Source organism: Ascaphus truei, chromosome 13, assembly GCF_040206685.1.
Source record: "Ascaphus truei isolate aAscTru1 chromosome 13, aAscTru1.hap1, whole genome shotgun sequence".
Classification (NCBI taxonomy): domain Eukaryota; kingdom Metazoa; phylum Chordata; class Amphibia; order Anura; family Ascaphidae; genus Ascaphus; species Ascaphus truei.
Genome location: NC_134495.1, coordinates 34,705,066 through 34,730,395, shown reverse-complemented (window position 1 = coordinate 34,730,395; position 25,330 = coordinate 34,705,066). Strand labels below are relative to the sequence as shown.

The 25,330-nt window shown below is 46.8% G+C and overlaps 1 long non-coding RNA gene across 1 annotated transcript; it reads right to left on the bottom strand.

The window, feature by feature from the left end:
• Positions 1-12,777: 12,777 nt before the first annotated feature.
• LOC142465126 (uncharacterized) lies at positions 12,778-22,822 on the bottom strand. Its single transcript, XR_012787797.1, has 3 exons — positions 22,108-22,822; positions 21,508-21,602; positions 12,778-15,999 (listed from the first exon to the last, which is right to left on the bottom strand). It is a non-coding gene; the product is annotated as an uncharacterized LOC142465126 (long non-coding RNA).
• Positions 22,823-25,330: the final 2,508 nt, after the last annotated feature.

Genomic DNA, 25,330 nt, shown 5'->3' with positions numbered 1-25,330 from the left:
CCCCGCGTGTGCCTTCTCTGTGCCCCGCGTGAGACACCTCTGTGCCCCACGTGTGCCTTCTCTGTGCCCCGCGGGTGCCCTCTCTGTGCCCCACGTGTGACACCTATGTGCCCCGCGTGTGACACCTCTGTGCCCCGCGTGTGCCCTCTCTTTGCCCTCTCTTTGCCCCGCATGTGACACCTCTGTGCCCCGCGTGTGCCCTCTCTGTGCCCCGCGTGTGCACTCTCTGTGCCTCACGTGTGCCCTGTGCCCCGCGTGTGCCTTCTCTGTGCCCCGCGTGTGCCTTCTCAGTGCCCCGCGTGTGACAACTCTTTGCCCCGCGTGTGACACTTGTGCCCCACGTGTGCCTTCTCTGTGCCCCGCGTGTGCCTTCTCTGTGCCCCGCGTGTGACACCTCTGTTCCCTGCGTGTGCCTTTTCTGTGCCCCGAGTGTGCTTCTCTGTGCCCCGCGTGTGCCCTCTCTGTGCCCCCTGTGGCCCTCCCTGTGCCCCGTGTGTGACTTCGTTGTGCCCCGCGTGTGACACCTCTGTGCCCCCTGTGTGCCCTCTCTGTGCCCCGCATGTGACACCTTTGTGCCCCGCGTGTGCCTTCTCTGTGCCCCGCGTGTGCCTTCTCTGTGCCCCGCGTGTGCCTTCTCTGTGCCCCGCGTGAGACACCTCTGTGCCCCACGTGTGCCTTCTCTGTGCCCCGCGGGTGCCCTCTCTGTGCCCCACGTGTGACACCTATGTGCCCCGCGTGTGACACCTCTGTGCCCCGCGTGTGCCCTCTCTTTGCCCTCTCTTTGCCCCGCATGTGACACCTCTGTGCCCCGCGTGTGCCCTCTCTGTGCCCCGCGTGTGCACTCTCTGTGCCTCACGTGTGCCCTGTGCCCCGCGTGTGCCTTCTCTGTGCCCCGCGTGTGCCTTCTCAGTGCCCCGCGTGTGACAACTCTTTGCCCCGCGTGTGACACTTGTGCCCCACGTGTGCCTTCTCTGTGCCCCGCGTGTGCCTTCTCTGTGCCCCGCGTGTGACACCTCTGTTCCCTGCGTGTGCCTTTTCTGTGCCCCGAGTGTGCTTCTCTGTGCCCCGCGTGTGCCCTCTCTGTGCCCCCTGTGGCCCTCCCTGTGCCCCGTGTGTGACTTCGTTGTGCCCCGCGTGTGACACCTCTGTGCCCCCTGTGTGCCCTCTCTGTGCCCCGCATGTGACACCTTTGTGCCCCGCGTGTGCCTTCTCTGTGCCCCGCGTGTGCCTTCTCTGTGCCCCGCGTGTGCCTTCTCTGTGCCCCGCGTGAGACACCTCTGTGCCCCACGTGTGCCTTCTCTGTGCCCCGCGGGTGCCCTCTCTGTGCCCCACGTGTGACACCTATGTGCCCCGCGTGTGACACCTCTGTGCCCCGCGTGTGCCCTCTCTTTGCCCTCTCTTTGCCCCGCATGTGACACCTCTGTGCCCCGCGTGTGCCCTCTCTGTGCCCCGCGTGTGCACTCTCTGTGCCTCACGTGTGCCCTGTGCCCCGCGTGTGCCTTCTCTGTGCCCCGCGTGTGCCTTCTCAGTGCCCCGCGTGTGACAACTCTTTGCCCCGCGTGTGACACTTGTGCCCCACGTGTGCCTTCTCTGTGCCCCGCGTGTGCCTTCTCTGTGCCCCGCGTGTGACACCTCTGTGCCCCCTGTGTGCCCTCTCTGTGCCCCGCATGTGACACCTCTGTGTCCCTCGTGTGACCTATGCCCCGCGTGTGACCTGTGCACCGTGTGTGCCTTCTCTGTGCCCCGCGTGTGCCCTCTCTGTGCCCCACGTGTGACACCTCCTGTGCCCTGCGTGTGCCCTCTCTTTGCCCCGCGTGTGACACCTCTGTGCTCCGCGTGTGCCCTCTCTGTGCCCCGCGTGTGCCCTCTCTGTGCCCCGCGTGTGACACCTCTGTGCCCCGCATGTGACACCTCTGTGCCCCGCGTGTGCCCTCTCTGAGCCTCACTTGTGCCTTCTCTGTGCCCCGCATGTGCCCTCTCTGTGCCCCGCGTGTGCCTTCTCTGTGCCCCGCGTGTGCCTTCTCTGTGCCCCGCGTGTGACACTTCTTTGCTCCGCGTGTGACACGTGCCCCGCGTGTGCCTTCTCTGTGCCCCGCGTGTGACACCTCTTTGCCCCGCGTGTGCCCTATCTGTGCCCCGTGTGTGCTCTCTGTGCCTCGCGTGTGCCCTCTCTGTGCCCCACGTGTGCCTTCTCTGTGCCCCGCGTGTGCCCTCTGTGCCCCGCGTGTGACACCTCTGTGCCCCGCGTGTTACACCTCTGCCCCGCGTGTGCCCTCTCTGTGCCCCGCGTGTGACACCTCTGTGCCCCACGTGTGACACCTCTGCCCCGCGTGTGCCCTCTCTGTGCCCCGTGTGTGACACCTTTGCCCCGCGTGTGCCCTCTCTGTGCCCCGCGTGTGACACCTGTGCCCCGCGTGTGACACCTCTGTGCCACGCATGTGCCCTCTCTGCCCCGCGTGTGCCCTCTCTGTGCCCCGCGTGTGCCTTCTCTGTGTATGTATTGTATTGTAGGTCTTTATTTATATAGCGCCATTAATGTAAATAGCGCTTCACAGTAGTAATACATGTGGTAATCAAATAAATAACAGAGCATGAGAATAAGTGCTTCAGACATAAAAGTAACATTAAGGAAGAGGAGTCCCTGCCCCGAGGAGCTTACAGTCTAATTGGTAGGTAGGGAGAACGTACAGAGACAGTAGGAGGGAGTTCTGGTAAGTGCGTCTGCAGGGGGCCAAGCATTATGTATCATGTGTTCAGAATATCCACAGTGCTATTCATATGCTTCTTTAAGCAAGTGTGTCTTAAGGTGGTTCTTAAAGGTGGTGTAAAAGCAGTAAAAATGTTACAACAGAGATTCAGTTATCAAATGAGTTTATTTCAGGTGCACACAACGGAGACAGCTTCAAAACAAAAAGCTCTGTCCCAGATAACACGGTATGCCATATATTTATACCCTAAAACCTAAAGCTCCACCCCTTTATGGGGGGCTTGCACGTCACTAAATATTACCTCATTTTGTAATGCATAACAATACTAAAGCTGATGTCATTTTGTAATACATAACAATACTAAAACTGTATGTAAGCTAAAAATCATTATGTGGTTAAATGTGATGTCAGTTCTGCCACTTGGTAGATTGGTGTGAAATCCAGGGGGAGCATGGAAGGGAGATAAAACAAAATATAATCTAAGTGTAGACCGTATAATACTTCATGGGTCAAAACAGTGATATGTCTTGGCTCGTATGTGTAGCCTACTCACAAGATGTAGATAAAATACGGGCAGTGTGACACAGTGGTCTTTGCAGGAAGGACCTCTTGATTCTTGATGTGGTGTGGACCCCCAATCTCAGCACGACAGCGGTTAATATGTGGGAGAAAGAGTATCCATAGTGCAGACCGATAATGTAAAAACGTAACTTTTATAGAGTTTAAAAATGAACACTTACAATAAAAACATTCAAATCAAGCATGAATCACAATAATGTGATGAGAGAGAGTAGGCTGTGGACTTTTGGCTCACCCACCACCTCCGGTGTGTATGTACTGCGTGGGACGCTGCTGCGCTGGACGCTCCACCTTCTCAGCTCCCTCTAGGGTGTTCGGGTGTCGTCCGCTCCGGTCCTTGTGTTAGACGTCGGTCTGGTGTGTCTCTGGAGCTCCCTCTGAAGCGTGCCGTCCCGTCCCCTCCGGTGGACTCCGATACGTCACTTCCGGTGTGGTCGCGATACGTCACTTCCGGTTGTGGGTCTGCAATCTCCGTCCCTGCTTCTCTCTACCTGTGGGCGGGTACCACTCTACGCGTTTCGCCAATCGGTGCGTGGCTTCGTCAGGAGTGTACCGCCCCCTGCTAGTCTGAGTCTTAATATAGCTTACAGCCTAAATTATGATTGAAAACATCTGCTTCTACGAGGTCTGCACTAATCACTGACGAGAAATTCATCAATGTACATAAGGGAGCATCCGCATGGTATGAGGGGATAATAATGTGACATATTGTTTCAAAATGATATAAATATATAAAGATATATAAATGAATATATGAAAAGAGTTATAATTAAAAATATAGATGGGGAGTGAAATCTACTGTAGGTTAAACAATCTCAGTGTCAATATTTACTTATAAAAAAAGCTTATAAAAAAGAGATGATCCAAATTTGGAAGGGGAAAAGGATGTGGGGGAAAAAAGTTCATGGAATATATATCCAGTTGGAAATCCATACCCGGATTGGCATTGTGAAGCAAAGAATCTCCTTAAAGGGCTGTTGGAGAATTTAATGGGGCAGTTGACTGGACTGGTATGCACCCAGCATTGCTGTGTGCTAGACACACGTTCTATCTAGAGTGGAGTGAAAAAAATGGGTGACAGGTACTTCGTGATGTACAAAGTTCAGGGGTTATAAAACAATGTATGATAGAAGAACATCTCTATGAGATACATTTTTGCAAAAGATATTTGCAAGCGGCATCATGTTAATTACAGCACAAATGTTAAATTTATACAATTCAATGTAAAAAGAGGGGATTCAAACAGTTGATTTAAACATCCTATCAATGAGATACCTGAAGGGGTGTATGCCCCAGGGGATTAAAAAACAACAACAACAGCGCTAACTCTTATCTAGTGATCCTATATGTGTTGAACTACATCTCTAGAGACAAAGATGGGCTCGTCAATGGCAGAGAGGAAAGAAACAAGGGAAATGAACAAGAGAGACATAATTAGCAGTGATGAAACAGTTATTATCATAAAAACGGTACTATCTCTATTTCCATGTTGAGGCCCCTGGGGGAGAGGGTCCGCAACCTGTGTATCCAAAAAGATTCCCTCTTCATGAGTTCCTGGATGCGACCCCCCCCCCCCGCCAGTGGCCCGGGACATGTTCGATGGCCATGTATGTCAGACCCGTGGTGTCCCCCTGGTGTTTCTCCGTGAAATGTTTTGATAGACTATGTGTGACAAGGGATCGTTTTATACTGCTTAGATGTTCAATAATTCTGCCCCTTATAGGTCTTTCCGTCTTCCCCACATACTGCAGTTTACACGGACACTCCAGGAGGTACACCACATGGTCAGACCTGCATGTCAGACAAGATTCTATTTTGACATTTTCCCCTGTATTGTTTGAAACAAATTCAGTTTTATTGTTTGATTTAAATTGACATGCCCTACATGTTTTACATCCATGGAATCCTTTGTTTTGTTGTAACCAGTGTTGAGATTTAGTTTTCTTTTTCAGAATGCTAGGTGCTAATTTTGTTTTTAAGTTACAGGCCTTTCTGAATATGATGTTAGGATGTTTGGGTATTTCACTCCCCAGTACTGGGTCATTTCTGAGGATGTCCCAGTGTTTGGTGATGATCTTTCTAATTTCCTTTGCTTCCCCTTTATAGTTGGTGAGGAACGCAAAGTCAAATTTGTTCTTTGCAACCTTGTTTTTTAGTCTGGGTTTAAGGAGATCCTCCCTCTTCAGTTCATCTATCTTTATTAGAGCCTCATCTAACTTGTCCTCTCTATAATTCTTTTCCATGAATCTATCCTTAAGTTACTTTGATTGTGATAAAAATGTATCTCTCTCACTGCAATTGCGTTTAATCCTAGTGAATTGGCTGGATGGAACTCCATCCACCTAGGCAGATGGCAACTTGTCCGTAGGATGTAGTTATTTTTGTCTGTCTCCTTGAAATAGGTTCTAGTTCTTATTTTTTCCCCCAAGCTCACCATTAGGCCAGATGTTTTCCTCTTCCCAAGACGTAAAAGACAATGATCTGGTAGAAGTACAAGCTGATTTTATCATTGATGCCATCATGTTCATCTTGCAGCATAACTTTTTTTGGTACAATGAGGATCATTACCTACAGAAGCGGGGAACGGCGATGGGGACCAGGTTCGCCCCAAGCTACGCCAACCTCTTCATGGCATCTTGGGAAGAGGAAAACATCTGGCCTAATGGTGAGCTTGGGGAGGGCCTGGTCCTATGGCGTCGTTTCATCGACGATGTGTTCCTAATATGGGGAGGGGGCGAAACTAAGCTGATTAATTTTCTGTCAGGACTAGACAGCGACGACCTGAATTTAAAGTTCACCAGTAATTACAGTGACAAGCAAGTAAATTATTTAAATCTGGAGATATATGTTGAGAACGAAAAAAGAAGAACTAGAACCTATTTCAAGGAGACAGACAAAAATAACTATATCCTACGGACAAGTTGCCATCTGCCTAGGTGGATGGATGGAGTTCCATCCAGCCAATTCACTAGGATTAAACGCAATTGCAGTGAGAGAGAAAGACTCGCTAACCAAAGGATTCAGTGAGCCTCATATCCCACAACGGTGCCCCGAACAGCCCTGTTGCCTCTACGTTCCCGCATGGCGCCATCCTTACAAGATACCCAACCCACCCACACTAACTCTCTCCAACAGTATCCCCTGAACCATTAAATTGATGGCCCAACTGGACATCGCCCCCCCCTACCTCCCCCCCCCAATCCTCGCCCCCCTCTCTCCTCTCCCCCCTCCCCTCCTCACTCCCTCCCCTCCTTCTTTCCTTCCTCCCTACTCCCTACCCCCCCTCAACCAGCAGATCTCCCCTCCGAATGGCCTAGAGTACAACCCCCTCCCCCCCCCCTCCCCACCCCCCCCTCGTTACCTCCCCCCCCTCTCTCCTTACCTCCCCCCCCTCTCCTTACCTTACTCGATATTACCCCCTCACGTATACCTCCGCCACGATCCAGCTGATGCCCAGCCCTCATCGCAGCCCACCTGTTCCGGAGGAGCATCTGACGAGAGATGGCGCCGAGGGTCACTCCCTCCATCCGCAGGATCGGACCGGGATAAGCTGATGGCCGTTGCCTATTACATCATCTCAACCGACGGCCCCGGTCCCCCGGCGGAGGGGGGGGCCTTAAAGGACCAGAGTTGCGGGACTGTCATAGCGAGGGACCGGGACGGACCCCCCCCCCCCCGAAAAGGCCAGACTCCCCGATCCCCAACAGGAGAAACAGTGCAGCCCCAGATCTCTTGCAGTGGCACCAACCCGGAAAACTTTAGTTGGACGGTTATCACCCCCCCGCGGCCAGCCTCTGAACTCAGGTCGTATAAGCTAAGCTGCCCCCCTCCCCCTCCCCATTCCCCTCCATACGTCCCTCACGACCGAGCTCAGCGGTCCCCCCCATACTCTGCTCCAAGTCCGTCCCAAATGTTCTATGTATACCAAACACAGCAAACTTAGCTGTATGCTCTAGGGGCCCCCAAATCACCGCTAGTTGGCATCACCCTCTAAAGGAACCCCACCTCCATCAACGCTGCTCCCCCTCCCCCCCTCCCCTCCCCTCCCCCCCCCCAAATGCCCCCTGTACACCCGGACTTAAGAGGTAATCCAGGACAGCCACAGAGGCCTCACAAGCCTCCCAGGGGCTCTTTGCGCCGAACATCTGCAGACAGTTAAAGGTTTATCACTTGTTGCATCTGGTTAAGACTATACACCAGGGATCCCTCTCCGCAACCCCCGCCCCACTCTCCCCCCCTCCTCCCCCCCTTCCCCCCCTCTTCCCCCCCCCCCCCCACACATCGACTGCAGGGGTACTCTCAGCCTCACTCAGCAGAATTTTGCGGCCCTCTGAACCGCACAATAACTGTTCATAGGGTGTAAATAAGATGTAGCACGCGTTGATGCTACTAATGTGCCGAAAGGTCCTGTATTTAACCAAGAGTCCTTATGTGATATCAATAATCTGTGATAGATGGGAACTGCTATGTAGGAGATGAAAAAGCACAATATGCTCATGAAGGTCAGACCCCCATGGGTTCCCCCCCCCCATCACGTCCTCCCCCCTATCCCCCCTCTCTCGTCCCCCCACTCCTCATCCGCCCCCCCTCCCCCTCCCCACGCACATCACCTGCAGAAGCACCCAAAATCTGCTTCAGCAGATTCGGCAACTGAGCCGAATACCAGTAGTTTCTATGGTGTATTTAGGATATGAAAAATGAACGTTGATCAATGTGTTGAAATGTCCTGTGCAAAACCACAGACCAATATATTGTATAGATAACCTGTGGTAAATGAGAACTGCTACGAAGGAGATGAAAACGCACCACCTGCTCACAATTGTCAGATTTATATGCGTCCCTCCCCCCCCCTCCTCCCCTTCCCCCCCCTCTTCCCCCCCCCCCTCCCCTCAACCGCCCTCCTCCCCCCCCCTTCGCCCCCTCCTCCCCTACGCTGCCCCCCCCCTCCTCCCCCCTATCCCACTCCTTACGTCCCCCATGGCCTAGCTTAATGACCAGCCCCATACCCTGCTCCAAATCTGTCCCAAAGGTACAATGTATAACCAATACAGCAAGCATTGCTATATACTTTAGGGATCCCCCAATCATTGTTCGTTGATATCTCCCTCTAACGGAATCCCACCTCAACCAACGCATCTCCCTCCCCCCCTCTCCCCCTCCCCCCCCCCCTCACTGCCCCCTGTACACCCGGACTCAAGAGGTAAACCATGACAACCACAGGGGCTTCACAAGCCTCCCAGGGGCCCATCGCGCTGAACGACAGCTAACAGTTAAAGGCTTATCAACTGCTGCAGCGGCTTAAGGTTACATGCCAGTGAGCCCTCTCTGCCAATCCTCTCCCACCCCCTCTCCCCCCCTTTTCCTCCCCCCCCTTCTCCCCCCTCCCTCCCCTCACCTTTTCTCCCCCCCCTCTTCCCTCTCCCCCCCCCCACACACATCGACTGCAGAGGCACTCTCAGTCAACAAAAGAAGAATTTTGCGGCCCCAGTGACCCTCTGAACCGCACAATAGCTGTTTATATGATGTAAATAAGGGGTAGAACGCATTAGATGCCACTAAAGTGCCTCAACTCAGTTAAGAAACGCAGACTAGCACTACAGGAACTTAAAAAAAACAAAAGCGACATTATTTGCATTCAAGAAACCCATTTTAACTCTAACGACCCCCCCAATACGTTCAAACAGGCCTTTCCTCAGGCCTTCTATGCTTCCTCCCCCATTAAAAAAAGGGGAGTCGCCATACTGATAAAAAACAATGTCCCCTTTGCCCCTACTAAAATAGTCCGAGACCCAGAGGGACGATACTTACTCTTGCTGGGTTCCCTATCCGGAAACCCCATTTCTATCATTAATGTATATGCCCCCAACGAAAACCAAGTACGATTTATACAGGACCTTTTAGAATCCCTAGACCAATCAATACTCGCCTCGCTACTACTGGTCGGAGACTTTAATATGGTTTTGTCACCAGATCAAGACAAGTCTAGCTTGCCCTCCACTACACACACAGCCCAGAACCAGCACAAGGCGAAAAAGTTCAGAGAGATTTTACAGAACTTTTCCCTCACGGATATTTGGAGGGCCCAGCACGTAGGCCAGAGGGACTACACGTTCTTCTCGGCCCCACATCAGTCTTACTCGCGGATCGACTATTTCCTAGGAACCACAAACGTTCTCCAGGCGGCCTCCCACTCCGACATAGGCCCGATCACATGGTCGGACCATGCCCCAATCGAATTGACCCTCTCTCTGCCCTTTGTTAAGAACTCCTCGTATAAGTGGAAACTTAATGATTCCCTCCTTAACGACCCACAAGTTGTGGAAACAATCCAGCGAAAACTAGCATCATTCTTTCAAATAAATAAAGGGTCTGTCTCCGCTGCATCAATGCTGTGGGAAGCCCACAAGGCTACAATTAGAGGAGACCTAATCTCTCTAGCATCCCACAAGAAAAAAACCAAACTAAAAGTACAGAAAGCACTAACTGACAAGATACTAGCCCTCGAACAACAACACAAAAAGACCCCGTCCAAAAAACTACGCAGAACACTTGACAAAACAAGATCTGAACTAAAACAATCACAACTAGAAGATGGACCAACCAGAGGTTCTACGATAGGGGCAACAAAGCAGACAAACTTTTAGCAACAAAGCTAAGAGGTCTTAAGGCAAAGGCTCAAATCACTAAGATCCGCACCAAAGGCGGCCACACCACTTATGTGGAAAAATAAATCGCCCAAGAATTTGCAAACTATTACACAGACCTCTATAATCTACACCCCCCTAATCAAGACCCAAATGCAGCAGATATTGCCTCGCAGTTTCTGGCGCGATGTAATCTTCCCTCTCTCACTTAAGAAGAGCTTACAGCTCTGAACCACAAAATCACTAAGGAGGAATTGACCCAAGCCATAAGCTCCCTCAAAATAGCTAAAACCCCAGGCCCCGATGGCTTTTCGAACGCCTACTATAAAAAATTCACATCGTCCCCCTCCCCTTACCTAATTGAAATGTTCAACTCCTTCCTAGAAGGAGAACCGATCCCGGGCACAATTTCAGCTGCCAACTTAGCCATTATCCATAAGGAAGGAAGGGACCCGCTACAATGCGGTAACTACAAATCGATCTCCCTGCTTATCACAGACCTGAAACTCTTCAGCAAGATCCTCGCAAACAGGCTAAATCCTATTCTCCCCAGACTAATTCATATAGACCAAGTGGGGTTCGTGTCAGGAAGACAGGCCTCTGACAACACCCGTAAAATCATTGATATTATCGACCACGTGCATCTCAATAAACTCCAGGCCATGATTCTCAGTCTAGATGCCGAGAAGGCCTTTGATCGGATCAAATGGACCTTCCTCGACCAAACCATGATTAAACTCGGCTTCTCAGGCCCCTTTCTCGAGGGTGTCCGAGCCCTATATCAGAACCCACCGCATACCTAAAACTCCCGGGAGGACAATTCAACCAAATCCATATAAGAAATGGAACCAGACAGGGTTGCCCCCTCTCCCCTCTGCTTTTCGCGATTTCTATTGGACCACTAGCATCTCAAATTAGAGCCAACCCGAACATCAAAGGCATAACAATCGCCGATAAAAACTATAAAATATCCCTTTTTGCGGATGACGTAATTCTGACCCTAGCCGACCCACACATCTCCCTCCCTAATCTACAGAAACTATTAGACCAATTCAGCCAGGTCTCAGACTATAAGATAAACATGGATAAATCCGAAGCGCTGAACATATCTCTCCCTGATCCCATTTGGAAGCTTCTACAATTAAACTACAAATATAAGTGGAACTCTTCCCACATAAAATACTTGGGAATAAAAATTTCTAGCTCATACAACTTGTTGTACAAGGCAAACTACCCCCCTCTATTTGACCAAATCAAGAGAGACCTAGACACTTGGAATGCATACCAGATCTCCTGGTTTGGCAGAATTGTCTCCGCTAAAATGAATATGCTCCCCCGCCTACTATATTATTTTCAGACACTCCCAATCCCAGTCCCCCTCGCCGAATTAAGAAATATACAATCACATATCCTACGTTTTATATGGAAACAACGTAAACCTAGAGTCCCGAGGTCGGTATTCCTGTCCGCAAAGACAAGGGGAGGACTGGGGGTCCCTGACGTGGTTAGATACTACCTTGCAGCCCAGCTTAGGCAGGCGGTGGTCTGGAACAGCCCCCCGAGCTCTGCCTGCTGGCTAGAAATTGAGACTCACCACGCATCCCCCATCCCCCTTCCAGTACTATTATGGTCCCAAGAGTACAAGGAAAAACGACCTCAGAAGCTCGAGCTTGGAGCAATGAAATGCACTTGGTCCACATGGTTCAAGAACAGAGGGAAATATGGCCTAACTTCATCCCCCTCCCAACTCACCCCCATTCTCGGGAACCCATAATTCCCTCCAGGGTGCTCCCGAACACAGTTTGGTCAATTTCAGGACCTAGACATTAGCATGGTTGCGGATCTACTGGAGAATAACGAAGCTCTGTCCTTCCAAGAGCTCAAAACTAAATTTACAGCCCTCAATCTCCCCATATTCAAATTCCTACAGATAAGGCATTTCCTTGGAGCTCTATCCCCGACCTCGAAATTCCCCCCGCTCTCCAGATTTGAGTCTCTCTGTCGTATAAGAGAGTACCAAAAAGGACTAATTTCAGGAATCTGTAGAATACTCGAGAACTCCCTCCCCCTACCCACACATACCTACATGCAAAAATGGTGCGCAGACCTTAACACGCCACTGGACCTGAAGGATTGGGAGGACGTCTGGGAAGCAGCTCCCAAAACTTCAATATGCACAGTCACAAAAAAAAACATTTACAAAATTCTATTTCAGTGGTACCTGACCCCGAGTAGACTGAGCCAGATTTTCCCCGGCACGGTTGACCTGTGCTGGAGAGGATGTGGACAAAAGGGTGACATGGCCCACATTTGGTGGACATGTCCGGAGATCCAGAGATTCTGGGCTGTAATCCAGAGACTTCTGGACGATACCCTGGGCCTGGAGATCCCCTTGGACCCCCTGACATACGTACTGAGTAAACCAATAGAGGACCTCCCGGCCCCCACGGCCAGGCTGACCTCAGCCATACTCACGGCGGCGAGATGCTCAGTTGCGGCGGCCTGGAAGCAAGTTAAGGCACCCTCGAGAAGGACAGTAGTGAATAGGATAAACATGGTCAGGAACATGGAAAAACTCACGGCCATGCTGAAACAAAAAATGCCCCAATTTTACAATACATGGGAACCCTGGCCCAAGCCAGAGGACCTACCCCTGCCCCAGGTTCTAATTACTAACTAAGCAACTAGCACTGGGAATTAATCGGAGAGATACCCTACCCCTCCCCCTCTCCCCCCCTCTTCCCCTTCTTTTGTCGTCCCCAGCTATCGTCCCACCCTATGTCTCCCCATCTTTTTCTACTAAAAAAACAGGAAATGGATTTATTGGGACATCTTATATACTCTACGGTCATGTGCCGATGACCTCACTGTACTGTGTATTGATCTGATGTAACCACTGTTTGTAACCTATACACATGTCTCCAATAAAGGAAAAAAATATTGGAAAAAAAAAACTCACAAAGACAAGATGGCGGACTGAAAATAGTCAAACAAAATGGCTGCTTTGATCCTAATGCTGTTATGTCAGACCCCCTAATGTCTCAACTTCGTCAGTCCCTCCTCTGATTCTTTAAAACATATTTTTTTTGAGAATTATTGGCATGATTTTAGTCCAGAAACACGTTGGGAGGCACAGGGGTGCTCCATCATCTCATAATGCTGCTTGAGTGTATAGGACAGTGCACGAGGGTGCCTGCCAAATGTCAAACATAGTCTCGTATGGCGTTGCGGCCAAATTCTTTTCCAGAGTTAGAACACTGTACTTGGCATCTTCTTTCTTCAAGGGACTGCTGTAAATTGGTTCTGCAAACAATGGTATTATGTCTGCAGAGGGGGTGGCACATTTGTGGATCATGCCTTTGACAAACGTAACACAAACATAGATGACAATGAGTATCACAAGCACACACATTACCGCATTCAAAAATTTTGCTCCTAGTGATCCTACCAATCCACCCAGCTCCAAAGGGTCCCAGTCTGTGTCACCTTCCTTCCTAAGTCTTTCTTGAATTTCTATCTTGTCTAACTCATGCTGTACCTTGCCACTCTGATCTTGGATGAAAATACAACATTGTTCTTTAATTAGGGCACATACACCTCCTTTTGATGCTAAAATGTAATCTAAAGCCATTCTATTTTGTAAGGCCATAAGCCTGATCTGAACCTGTTCTTGGTTTAGTGATGCTATGGCTGTAGTGGTGTGATTGAGGACATCATCTAACACATCTGTTAATGTATTAAGCCTGTCATATAGTGTCAAGAGAGAGGGGATTTGGCCCGGGATTAAAGGGGTTACACCCTATTTGGCCACCCTCTACTCTCACCTGGGAAGCAAGGGGTTAACTGGACTGGGGTCCAGTAATGTGTTTTTACATTGCTTCAGCATCCTAATGTATATTCCCCTGTAAAAATGTATTGTTTCTGTTCCAGTGTTGCACCAACACATACACTGGGATGGATGCGGGAGGCCTAAGGGGTTAATGAGCTACAGTTTAGGAAAATACAAATGTGTGTGGTGTCTTTTCAGAAATATCTGGGCTTCAACAGGCTTGATTGAAGTTGGGTGTGAAAAGTACAGAGGGGGTTTGGTGTATGTTAACACATATTGCTGGTAGAGACAGCTAGGCCCATGTCTGGGGCATTGGGTGTGAAATCTAGCACCTGTGACAAATGTTCTCTACACACGAGTCCCTGCTTCAAAGGATTTATTGACAAGGGGTTATGTGGGCCAGGGGTGCGGTTTCCCAAGGAGATATGAGAATGAGTGACCTTATTAAATTTAAGAATACCATGAGATGTCCTCGGCTGAACGTGCTAAAAATTACATATGTGTAACCGGGAGACCGAGCCGCAAATAACGATTACAGACACATGATGTGTAGCAGGTCCTAAGCGACAGATATTAATATCTCTCTTAATTTTAGTATTACACGGTAATATTTAGTCTTATTGGGAGCGTCATGCATGCCGGAATGTATTAATATGGCTCGCGTGCCAGTAAGTATTACTGAACTGAAGTTATGAAGTTATTTAGATAGGAAAAGCAGTTTTTAAACATCCTTGGGTGGGAGGAGTTTTACTCTGAGGAAAACTGTCAACCTAACCACTGATTTATGAGAGGGGCTGGGTTTAGGTTGTGTTCAATGGGAAATAATTGTATAAGAACCAGGCTCAGCCTATGGCTATTGTCTTTCATGTCTTTTGTGATTTTCAAGATTGCTGTATGAACTGCTAGTCATGATTTCTGACTATTTCATCATTTCCATCTTAAGTGAGTGTCCATATTTTGTCTGTTGTTTGTATAATCTCGTGTGTTCACCTTTTTCAAGGAATAAATTCGATTTTATCATATCTAAGTCTTGTTCAGTTCAACCCAGTTATATTTGGTGTGTATTATTAATAGCCTGTCTCAAAGCTACCATCACATATAGTAACCCACCTCCTACATTTAGAACTAAACTAATACAGAATTGTTCTTTCCATAAACTACTTTTCAGCCCTGAAATATTTGGTGTTTTTCTCTTGTTTCTGGTTGTTGGAGGCACTTGACCCATAAATGATTGGTGTTGCTAGTGTGTAAAAATGGATACAAAAAATGCTAAAAACCTTATTTTAGGCAAGTGACCTTTCTGCTACTAGCTAAAGAAAATTGCATCTATCTCTACCATAATATATTTTGAGAATTAGCACAACATTCTATTACTGAGAATTGAGGGGTTTGGTATCTATGAAAGTGAAATGCATGATCATCACTCCTGCACGCATCATATACATCATTCACTCAGAAAAACAGAAGAAAAAATGTCTGCGATGGTCAAAAATGGCTGACTTATGATCCTTTCCTTGTGGCTGACACACGCCCTTTGGTGACCCCCTCCTCTCGGTGGGGGTGCAACACACCTCTGGGTCAAAGTTTTGCTGCACATGACACATACATAGAGAGTGATGAGTACTGCCAAAACACATTCACAAGCCTCACTTCCAGGGAACCAATGGAATTTGCTGTTTGTGGGTGAGATGGTTAGTGTAAATGTTACCTTGACCATGGTGATAGATGTCTGCGATGTATAAGGAACACAGGGAGATGAGTATTGCTGACAAGGCTCTGTAGAGCATCATCATGACAATCCTGTCATCTCTCTGTGGGTTATACCTTCGCAGACCCAATGGTGCATACATCTTAAAATTCTAACTTATACACACTATAAAAGAATAAAAATATTGAGTCTTTGAAAAAATTAAATGTTCTGAGTCTTTGACAAAATAAAATGTTCTGATAAGATCAGGCCTCTGCCTGGTATCTTATTTTCCTCGTTGGTTAACAGTCAAAGTTTATGTCTCGTCAAAACATTAACTTGATGCGGCTGTGCTTTAGATGACTTTGGTCTTTGGTGGAGCTGGAACGAGCTTTACTGTACTTTGGGTCCAGGGAAAGAACTCTGCCACTTTAATTGCTGTATTGGTGGTTAGTATGGGCCTTTTCATCTGGGATGAAGAGCATGCTTGTGTAGGAACTACTTGACCTTTAACTCCGTCTCGCGTAGGTGCACTTTTATCATACCTTATGCCTAGAGAGACTCAAAAAATGTATTAGTGGCATATAATACTTATTAATTGTTTTATTACCAATAGATGGTCCTTCATTTGTTCCTTTGAACTACTGATAGTCATAAGTCATCCCATAAGTGTCCCATAGGGAGATAATTTATACCTAGGAATAAATTCTTGTATCAATGTGTTTACTACTGTCTTAACATCCGCATATAGACAGAGGTATCTCCTATTAATGCTCCTCATATTTAAAACTAAGCAGCTAATGTGGACTTGACTGTACTACAATCTAAGTTCCTAAGACTTTGGGCCTCAGCCATTGTCAAACCAATTGCTTCCATAATCAACTCTATCTTTTCTGCAGGCCATATCCCTAAGACCTGGAAAACTACCAGAGCTGTCCCAATCTTCAAAAGTGGGGACAAAAACACTGTCTCAAACTACAGACCAATCTCTCTTCTCCCAAAACACACTTGCTCTCATTCATGCCTCACTGTCATCTCCTCCGATGCAAATGGTATCAACCTTTTCATTAAATACTAACTAACCTTAAAACTTGCCCCACAAATTAAGCATCCCAATAGCCTGCACTCATGGCTATTATCCCACACACAGTCACTCCTACCACCCATTGTGGCTACGCACTGCCATCTACAGCACTTATTCCATCACCTACTGTCTCTGTACATTTTCCTTAAACCTTAGATTGCAAGCTCTACAGGGCAGGGATTTCCTTTCCTATTGTCTGATTTTGCTGCACTTACTATTCTATTATAATTCCCTCTACTGTATTCTTTGTGAAGTGCTAAGAACATTTTTTTGACGCTATATATAAATAAAGTCATACACTACAATACTATACTATCCAAAGTCATGGACAAAAATGTGTTCACTCCCAATTAAACAATTACTATACTAAGACAAATGCCCCTAGCTAATTTCAGTCTGGACTCCACCCCAAACACTCCATTGTAACTATTCTGCCAAAAATGTGAAATGCCTTGCATATAATATATACCCTGCTCACTTATGTAACTGTATTTGCAACTATATATCACCTGTCCTTTAACTCTATACCCAGGACACACCCAAAAATGAGAGGTGACTCCCAGTGCACCACTTCCTGGCAAAACATTCTACAAATAAAATAAATAAATTAGCAACTAGGATGTTGTTTGCTTAATCAGCAGAATTAGAATTATATATTATACAGTGATTTTAACAGTAACTACTGCTTATTATAAAATAGGACACCTATGGAAAAAATAAATAGTTAAAAGTTATCAAATACATCACATATTCAGATAATAGTCAAATGCTTTTGTATAGGACGTCACACTAATTTCTTGTAATATAATCTCTTTGCACAGTGCCGAACACACTGACAGCGTTATTTTTTTATTTATTTTTAAAGACACTCAGATAAAAATTTCAGCGCTTGTTTATCTTGGCAATTTGCCAGCCCGGGCGTTTCGCCAAAAAGACCTTGAGAGTGCCGAGCAGATAACAAAACAGCTTCTCAGTCTTCTAAATATTAATTACTGAATTGAAACTTCAGCTCAAAGTTAAAAATGAAGCTCTCTCCACAGCAATAAAAACGAAAACATTTATGGCCTCTCTAAAAATAAACATATGGCCTCTCAAAAATAAAAATATGGCCTCTCAAAAATAAAAATATGGCCTCTCAAAAATAAAAATATGGCCTCTTAAAAATAAAAATGGGACAATTAACTAAACTGAGGTTAGATACACATCATATATAATTTAAACAATACGTGTGAGCTTAAAATATTTCCAACATATCCTAATCCTATAGAAATGCAATTGACGTGTTTTTACTGGTTTATACACACAGAAACAACAATACAGACACACAAAGAACATAGACACAAACTTCTCTCCTACACAGCGAATCAACTTCTCATAAATAACCTGCTTTTAAAACTAAAAAAAATTTATGCTCCGGAGCTTTTGAGCTAACTTTTCGTATCTTTTGCACATTCCTTTGGAGAAAAAGGGTTTTTTTTGGCGCGGTCTGTGCTGCTGGTATTCTGATTCTCTTTCTAGTTGCCATTAGAACAGAAGGAAAAAGAATATTTTCTGGTTTAAAAGACCCATTCGTGAGGCCAGTACGAACAAACCTTTTAAAATTTTACCAGTTACAGGGCTACTCCCATTGTTTTCCGTTCTCTTCTCTCTCTTAAGGCTGCATTGCAATTACTAGCAAAATGTCCGTTTTTTGTTTTTTTTACAATTATAACACTTTCTGTCCCTTCCAAACACTTTCTGTCCCTTCCAAACACTTCCTGTCCCTTCCAAACACTTTCTGTCCCTTCCAAACAATATACACAGTCTCTAATTGTATCCCAATTTCTGCTTATAAACCTTTCATAAAAATAACCCTCAATATCTACTTCCTCAACATCATCATATGCCTTGATTATCTATCGGCAAATTCACTTGCTAATTCTTTCCTATTCACTTTCTTTTTCACTTGTTATTATATTAACTTCTGTCCTGGCAATGGTAAAAATTAGTGCAGCGGGACCCTTCTGTCCCTCAACAGAATTCTTTTGACCCATATTAACGTAAGGTATGTTTCCCTGTGGGATTCAAAAACACACGAGACGGCGCTCCCTGAGCCTCTCAAACCCACAGAAAAAGACCCCTCTTTCATTTAAACATCTGCGCAAATTGTTGATAATAGTACAAACAGTGCCATTCACTGGCCAACGAAATATATTTATATTGTCTCTTTTCGTTCTCTGTATTCATTCTTTATTATTTTTGTCTGCAGACACACAATCTTTTGAGAATTTTTGGTTTCCCATTATTCCCCTGTTACAGAAATCAAATTTAATTGACCTGTACAATACTTCTTCGGCTACAGAAATCCAATTTAATTGACCTGTACAATATTTCTTCGGCTACAGAAATCAAATTTAATTGACCTGTACAATACTTCGACTACAATAATCAGCGCAAGCTGATTACGTACAACTCTTTTGGCATGTTATTGTTCTGAATAGTGTAAATATGCAAATAAGGACCTGTCACAAGACTGTTCCCCAATCACAATTTCTCACCATAACTGTCATGGAACAAGAACTACATTTCTGACTCACCCCACTCTCTCCTTTGCAGCTTCTGCCTGTCAGATCTTATTCCCAGCTGCATGGAGTTTGCACACACATACTGTGCCTGTGTAACTTGCAAAAATGTCCAATATCACCAAAATACGTGGAAACGTTCTCTTGCAAGAGAAATGCACCAATGACTTAGGGTGCACAGCGTTCCAGACCACAAAGGACAACGACAAGAAAACACCATCGAGGGAAGATAGAGGATTCCCGAGGTTAACAACCAAGGAGCTCTCCAAAGACGGACCAGGCAGTTGGGTGAACCCGCTACCATTCCGTTCACCAAGAAGGCGCTTCCCAAACAATGGAGAACATGCCATCTCTAGGTTCACTTCGCACCTCTGCGACCTACAAAGGGAACCAGAGACCAAAAACAACTTTCTGGCCTTCATCCAGAAGATATTCCTTACCGGCCATGCAAAGCCAGCACCTCTAATGAAGGAAGGTGAAGAATGCTGGTACCTCCAATCATCTGGGGCCTACCACCTTCAGGAACACGATCAAATCTGGGTAGTGTTCAGCCCCAGCACTCAGCTTCAGGGAGTCTCCCTGAACGACGCCCTCTTTACTGGACTAGATTCGACAACCAGTCTTCCAGGAGTGTTGTTCCGCTTCCGCAAGGAGCCAAAAGCCATCTCCTTCTGCCAAACGCCAGGTGATAGAGCGACAGGCTACCACGACTGGCATACCTACAAGGGGAGGCATTCTGTGGGTAAAACTACAGAGACAAAAAGACTGTTCTCTCACAAGGCTAAAAGGAAACAGTGCCAGAGACCTTTACACAAAGACATTGTGGTGCAACCATCAAACCTGGAGCTGTGCATCCACCCTGCATCCTTTGCCAAAGAACCTTGACCAAGGGACCTTGATACCAGTGATACCGGCCGGTGTCACATCGCTATGTGGACATGGACTCTTGCATCGTTTGAGAATGTGATGTTATCTTTGTTATGCATTGCACATATGTTCCACATAGTCTGTTATATAGTGGTATCTACAGATACCAGATGGGGAGTGTCATGGAACAAGAACTACATTTCTGAATCACCCCCCTCTCTCCTTTGCAGCTTCTGCCTGTCAGATCTTAGTCCCAGCTGCATGGAGTCTGCACACACATACTGTGCCTGTGTAACTTGCAACAATGTTGCATTTCTTGCCTCTGGGCATGGAATCAGTGAGCTGCTACTGCAGTTTCTGAGATCCTCACCAGAATGGGCTAGTCTGCCCCCCCTCCTGTTTGTTCAGAGATAGTCTGCCCCTAGACTATTCCCTTTACCCACACTGCCCCTCACTTCCTTTTCCACCCTGGAGACAGTGAGTACAAGACCCTTCTCTGTTCATCCCCCATGGTGAGGCCATCTCTTTTTACCGGTTTCTAACTAATAATCACCACTACATACCATCCAGAAAAATAACTATACCAAAGAAAACCCTGAATCACTTCAGCGGGTCCAACCCAGTACTGATAAACCTTATACTTTTATGCCATGGATACAGATACCACCTTCTAACCAGATATCCATAAATAACTCACTTAGTATGTTAATGACAAGACAGAGCAAATGTACAATCAGGGACCTGTCCTGCTCAGACAACAAAAATATTTATCACAACCCCGGACGGTCTGAAAACAATCCCTTTAGCATACAAACACTCACCTTCATCACCAAAACTTTAACGGGACTCTCACCTTAGCCCCTAACAACTCTTAACACTCATACACTTTAAAATGAATACAGGAACAGAGAATAATAAACTCAATTGATAAAACTGGATTCCCCGTCACTCAGAAAAACACCCTTTAAGGACCAGCTCTCTACACAGCACTCAAACAATTTTAAACTCAGGCTTTCCGCAAAAAGGTGCCTGTGACAGAGTGAAGTCAACTCCTATCAGTTACGCCTGGGAGACATATGTCTGAGTGCTTCATCCAGCACTCATAAGGGTTAACTCAGGTGGAACTTGGGTAGTCAGGAAGTAAGCTGACACCTGAGAGCCAGAAAGGTAGAAAAGGATCTTGTTACCAGCAGTAGGTGGCTCCCTCAGACAAGAGCACATGGATAGATGTGCTGCTAGCCAGAAGGATACAACACACTACTTACTGCAGCCAAAGTAAGATTTGTTTCATTTGTTTTCATGACTGCTTAAAAGACTCTGAAGGTTTGGTTATGGTTTAGCCAGCCAGCCTGCTAGATAGGCCTGCTGTGTTAGTCAGTTTTTCTCCCATCGTGGAGCAGGATTTATTTTGTTAAAGGGACAGTGTACCCGCATGTTATGTTACTGTGGAGAAATAAAGCCATTGAACATTTTTCATTATCCTGAAACTACACGTGTGGACTGTTCCCTGACCTCGGCTACAGGCCGTCCTGCCACAGTGCCTTTTACCTTGATTCTTATGAGCGCTCAGGTTTGAGTGTCCGAGGAGTGGCCTGTCCAGGTGCTCTGCATCCGAGATATTGGGAACCATCCTCTGCTACCATCTGTAAAAGCAGTAAAAATGTTACAACAAAGATTCAGTTATCAAATGAGTTTATTTCAGGTGCACACAACGGAGACAGCTTCAAAACATAAAGCTTTCTCCCAGATAACACGGTATGCCATATATTTATACCCTAAAACCTAAAGTTCCACCCCTTTATGGGGGGCTTGCACGTCACTAAATATTACCTCATTTTGTAATACATAACAATACTAAAGCTGATGTCATTTTGTAATACATAATAATACTAAAACTGTATGTAAGCTAAAAATCATTATGGGGTTAAATGTGATGTCAGTTCTGCCACTTGGCACATTGTATGAGAATCATTTTCCCTGTAAGAATCTGAGCTTATCTCACAGGCTTCTCATAACATCTGGCCTGTTTACACTTTCATTTATAAGCTGATTGGATGAGGAAAGATCAATAAAGTCAGCTAGGAGCGAAAACATTCCATTCTCTTTCACACAGATTTCTTCACATAGAATGATGACATTAAAACTCACAAAGACAAGATGGCGGACTGAAAAGAGTCAAAACAAAATGGCTGCTTTGATCCTAATGCTGTTATGTCAGACCCCCTAATGTCTCAACTTCGTCAGTGGATAGAGAGTGTACTAGTCGGGTACTGAGAGGAAGGGCATTCCAGAGGTGCGGGCAGTCAGTGAGAAAGGTTTAAGGTGGGAGAGGGCTTTAGATACAAAGGGGGTAGAAAGAAGACATCCTTGAGAAGAACGCAAGAGTCTGGATGGTGCATAACGAGAAATTAGGGCTGAGATGTAAGGAGGGGCAGAAGAGTGTAAAGCTTTAAAAGTGAGGAGAAGAATGGAGTGTGAGATATGGAATTTGATCGGAAGCTATAAGAGGGATTTCAGGAGGGAAGATGCTGAGACAGATCTAGGAAAGAGTAGAGTGATTCTGGCAGCAGCGTTTAGGATAGATTGTAGGGGATACACGTGAGAGGCAGGAAGGCCGGAAAGCAGGAGGTTACAGTAATAAAGATGGGAGAGAATGAGGGCCTGAGTCAGAGTTTTAGCAGTCGAGCAACAGAGGAAAGGGCGTATCTTTGTTATATTGCGGAGGAAAAAGCGACAGGTTGTAGAAATGTTTTGAATGTGAGGGGCGAATGTGAGAGAGGAGTCGAGGGTGATCCCTAGGCAGCATGCTTGGGCTACTGGGTGAATGATCGTAGTTCCAACAGTAATGTTGAAGGAGGTAGTAGGGCCAGGTTTGGGAGGAAGTATGAGGAGCTCTGTTTTAGCCATGTTGAGTTTAAGACGGCAGAGGGCCATCCAGGATGATATAGCAGAGAGACATTCAGAAACTTTGGTTTGTACAGCAGGTGTAAGGTCGGGTGTTGAAAAGTATATTTGTGTGTCATCAGCATAAAGGTGATAATTAAACCCAAAAGATGTTATTAGGTCACCTTGAGAGAGTGTGTACAGAGAAAAGAGAAGAGGTCCCAGGAGAGAGCCCTGGGGTACCCCCACAGAGAGATCGATAGAGGAGGAGCAGGTGTTAGCAGAAGAGACACTGAAAGTACGATGGGAGAGGTAGGATGAGATCCAGGATAGAGCTTTGTTCCGAATACCAAGAGTATGGAGAATGTGAAGGAGAAGAGGGTGGTCCACGGTGTCAAATGCTGCAGAGAGGTCGAGTAATATGAGCAGAGTGTCTGTCTTTGGCAGCATGGAGGTCGTCAGTTATTTTAGTGAGGGCCGTTTCATTTGAGTGATCAGTCCGGAAGCCAGATTGTAGAGGGTCTAGGAGAGAATAGGTGTTGAGAAAATGGAGCAAGCGAGAGAATACAAGACGTTCAAGGAGTTTAGAGGCAAAAGGCAGGAGGGAGACAGGTCGATAGTTAGAAAGACAGGTAGGGTCAAGCTTGCTGTTTTTGAGTAATGGTATGACTGTTGCATGTTTGAAGGAGGATTATATTCCAGAGCAGAGGGAGGAGTTAAAAATGTGTGTGAGCGTAGGGATTATAGTAGGAGCAAGAGGTTTAAGGAGATGGGAGGGAATGGGGTCAAGAGGGCAAGTGGTAGAGGGAGAAGAGGCGATCAACAGCGACACATCCTCCTCTGAAACAGTGGAAAAAGAGTCAAGGAAGGCAGGAGGAGAGTTAGGAAGAGGTGTCGGATGGGAGGAAGAAACAGAGGGGATGTTCTGACGTATGGATTCCACCTTTTCCTTAAAATAGTCAGCAAAGTCCTGAGCGGAGATGGAGGAAGGAGAGGCAGCTGAGGGTGGTTTGAGTAGAGTGTCAAAGACAGAACAGTCAGCGTGGGTTAGACTTGTGCATGTTGATTAGTGAAGAAAAGTAGGCTTGTTTAGCTTGTGAGAGGGCAGAGTTGAAACAGGATAGCATAAATTTGTAGTGAAGGAAGTCTGCGAGAGTATGAGATATCCTCCAGAGGCATTTAGAGGAACGAGTGGAGGAACGCAGCATGCGCGTGTGGGAATTTAACCAGGGTCTAGGGTTAGAAGGGCAAGTGTGCCAGTGAGAAAGCGGTGCATGTAGATCAAGAGAGGACAAGGTAGAGTTGTAGTTCCTGACCAGGTTGTCAGGGTCTGTAGCAGAGCTGAGAGAGGAGAGGGAGCAGCGTAAAGTGGACTCAAAGTCAGGTAAGTGAATAGAGCGAAGGTTTCTGCAGAACCAGGGGGTAGATGGAGGTGGAGAAGCAAGATAGAGAGAATGAGATGAGGTTATGGTCAGAGAGAGGAAAAGGGGAAATGGAGAAATCAGAGAGAGAGAAGTTTTTAGTGAAAACCAGGTCTAAGTAGTGGCCATCCTTGTGGGTGCTGGCTGCTGTCCACTGTTGAAGGCCAAAAGAAGAGGTTAGAGAAAGAAAGCGGGAAGCCCAAGGGAGAGAATGGCCATCAATGTGGCAATTGAAGTCCCCAAGGAGAAGAACAGGGGAGTCTGAGGAGAGAAAGAAAGAGAGCCAGGATTCAAAGTGAGAGAGAAAGGATGAAGGGGGATGAGTAGAGGTAGGTGGGCGATAGATGACCGCCACATAGACAATGAGAGGAGAGAAGATCTAGATAGTGTGAGCCTCAAAAGGAGGGAAAAGCAAGAGATGGAGGAATAGGAAGGGTTCGATAACGGCAGAGAGAGGAGAGCAGGAGCCCCACGCCTCCACCCCTGCCATCAGGGCGCGGAGTGTGGGAGAAGGAAAGGCCACCATAGGAGAGGGCAGCTTCCAGAGCAGAGTCAGACTGAGTGAGCCAGGTCTCAGTTATAGCAAATAGGAGCAGAGAGTGAGAGAGAAAGAAGTAATCTACAGAGAGGAACTTGTTAGAGAGGGAGCGAGCATTCCAAAGGGCACAGGAGACAGGAGGGAGGGTAGCAGGGGATGGGTATGAGGTTGGAGGGGTTGACACCAGAAGGAGTAGAGGTTGCAATTGGCAGGCGAGGACGAGAACATGTAGGAATAAGGCAGAGACCAGGATTGGGAGAGATATCCCCAGAAGCAAGGAGGAGAAGCATGGATATAAAGAGGATGTGTGAGGATGATTTGTAGGGGTGTTTTTTAGTGCAGGGGATATAACTGTGTGGTGTCAGAGGACGCAGGTAAGAAAGGAGTTCATGTGAACAGAGAAGTGGGGAAGGAGGAGAGATGGAGATATATGAATAGAGTTAGAGACATACTAAGGCTGGTAAAAAGAAGTGCATAATTTGAGAAGAAGTGAAGTCACAGCAAATATAAATGGTAAAGGCAGCATCAC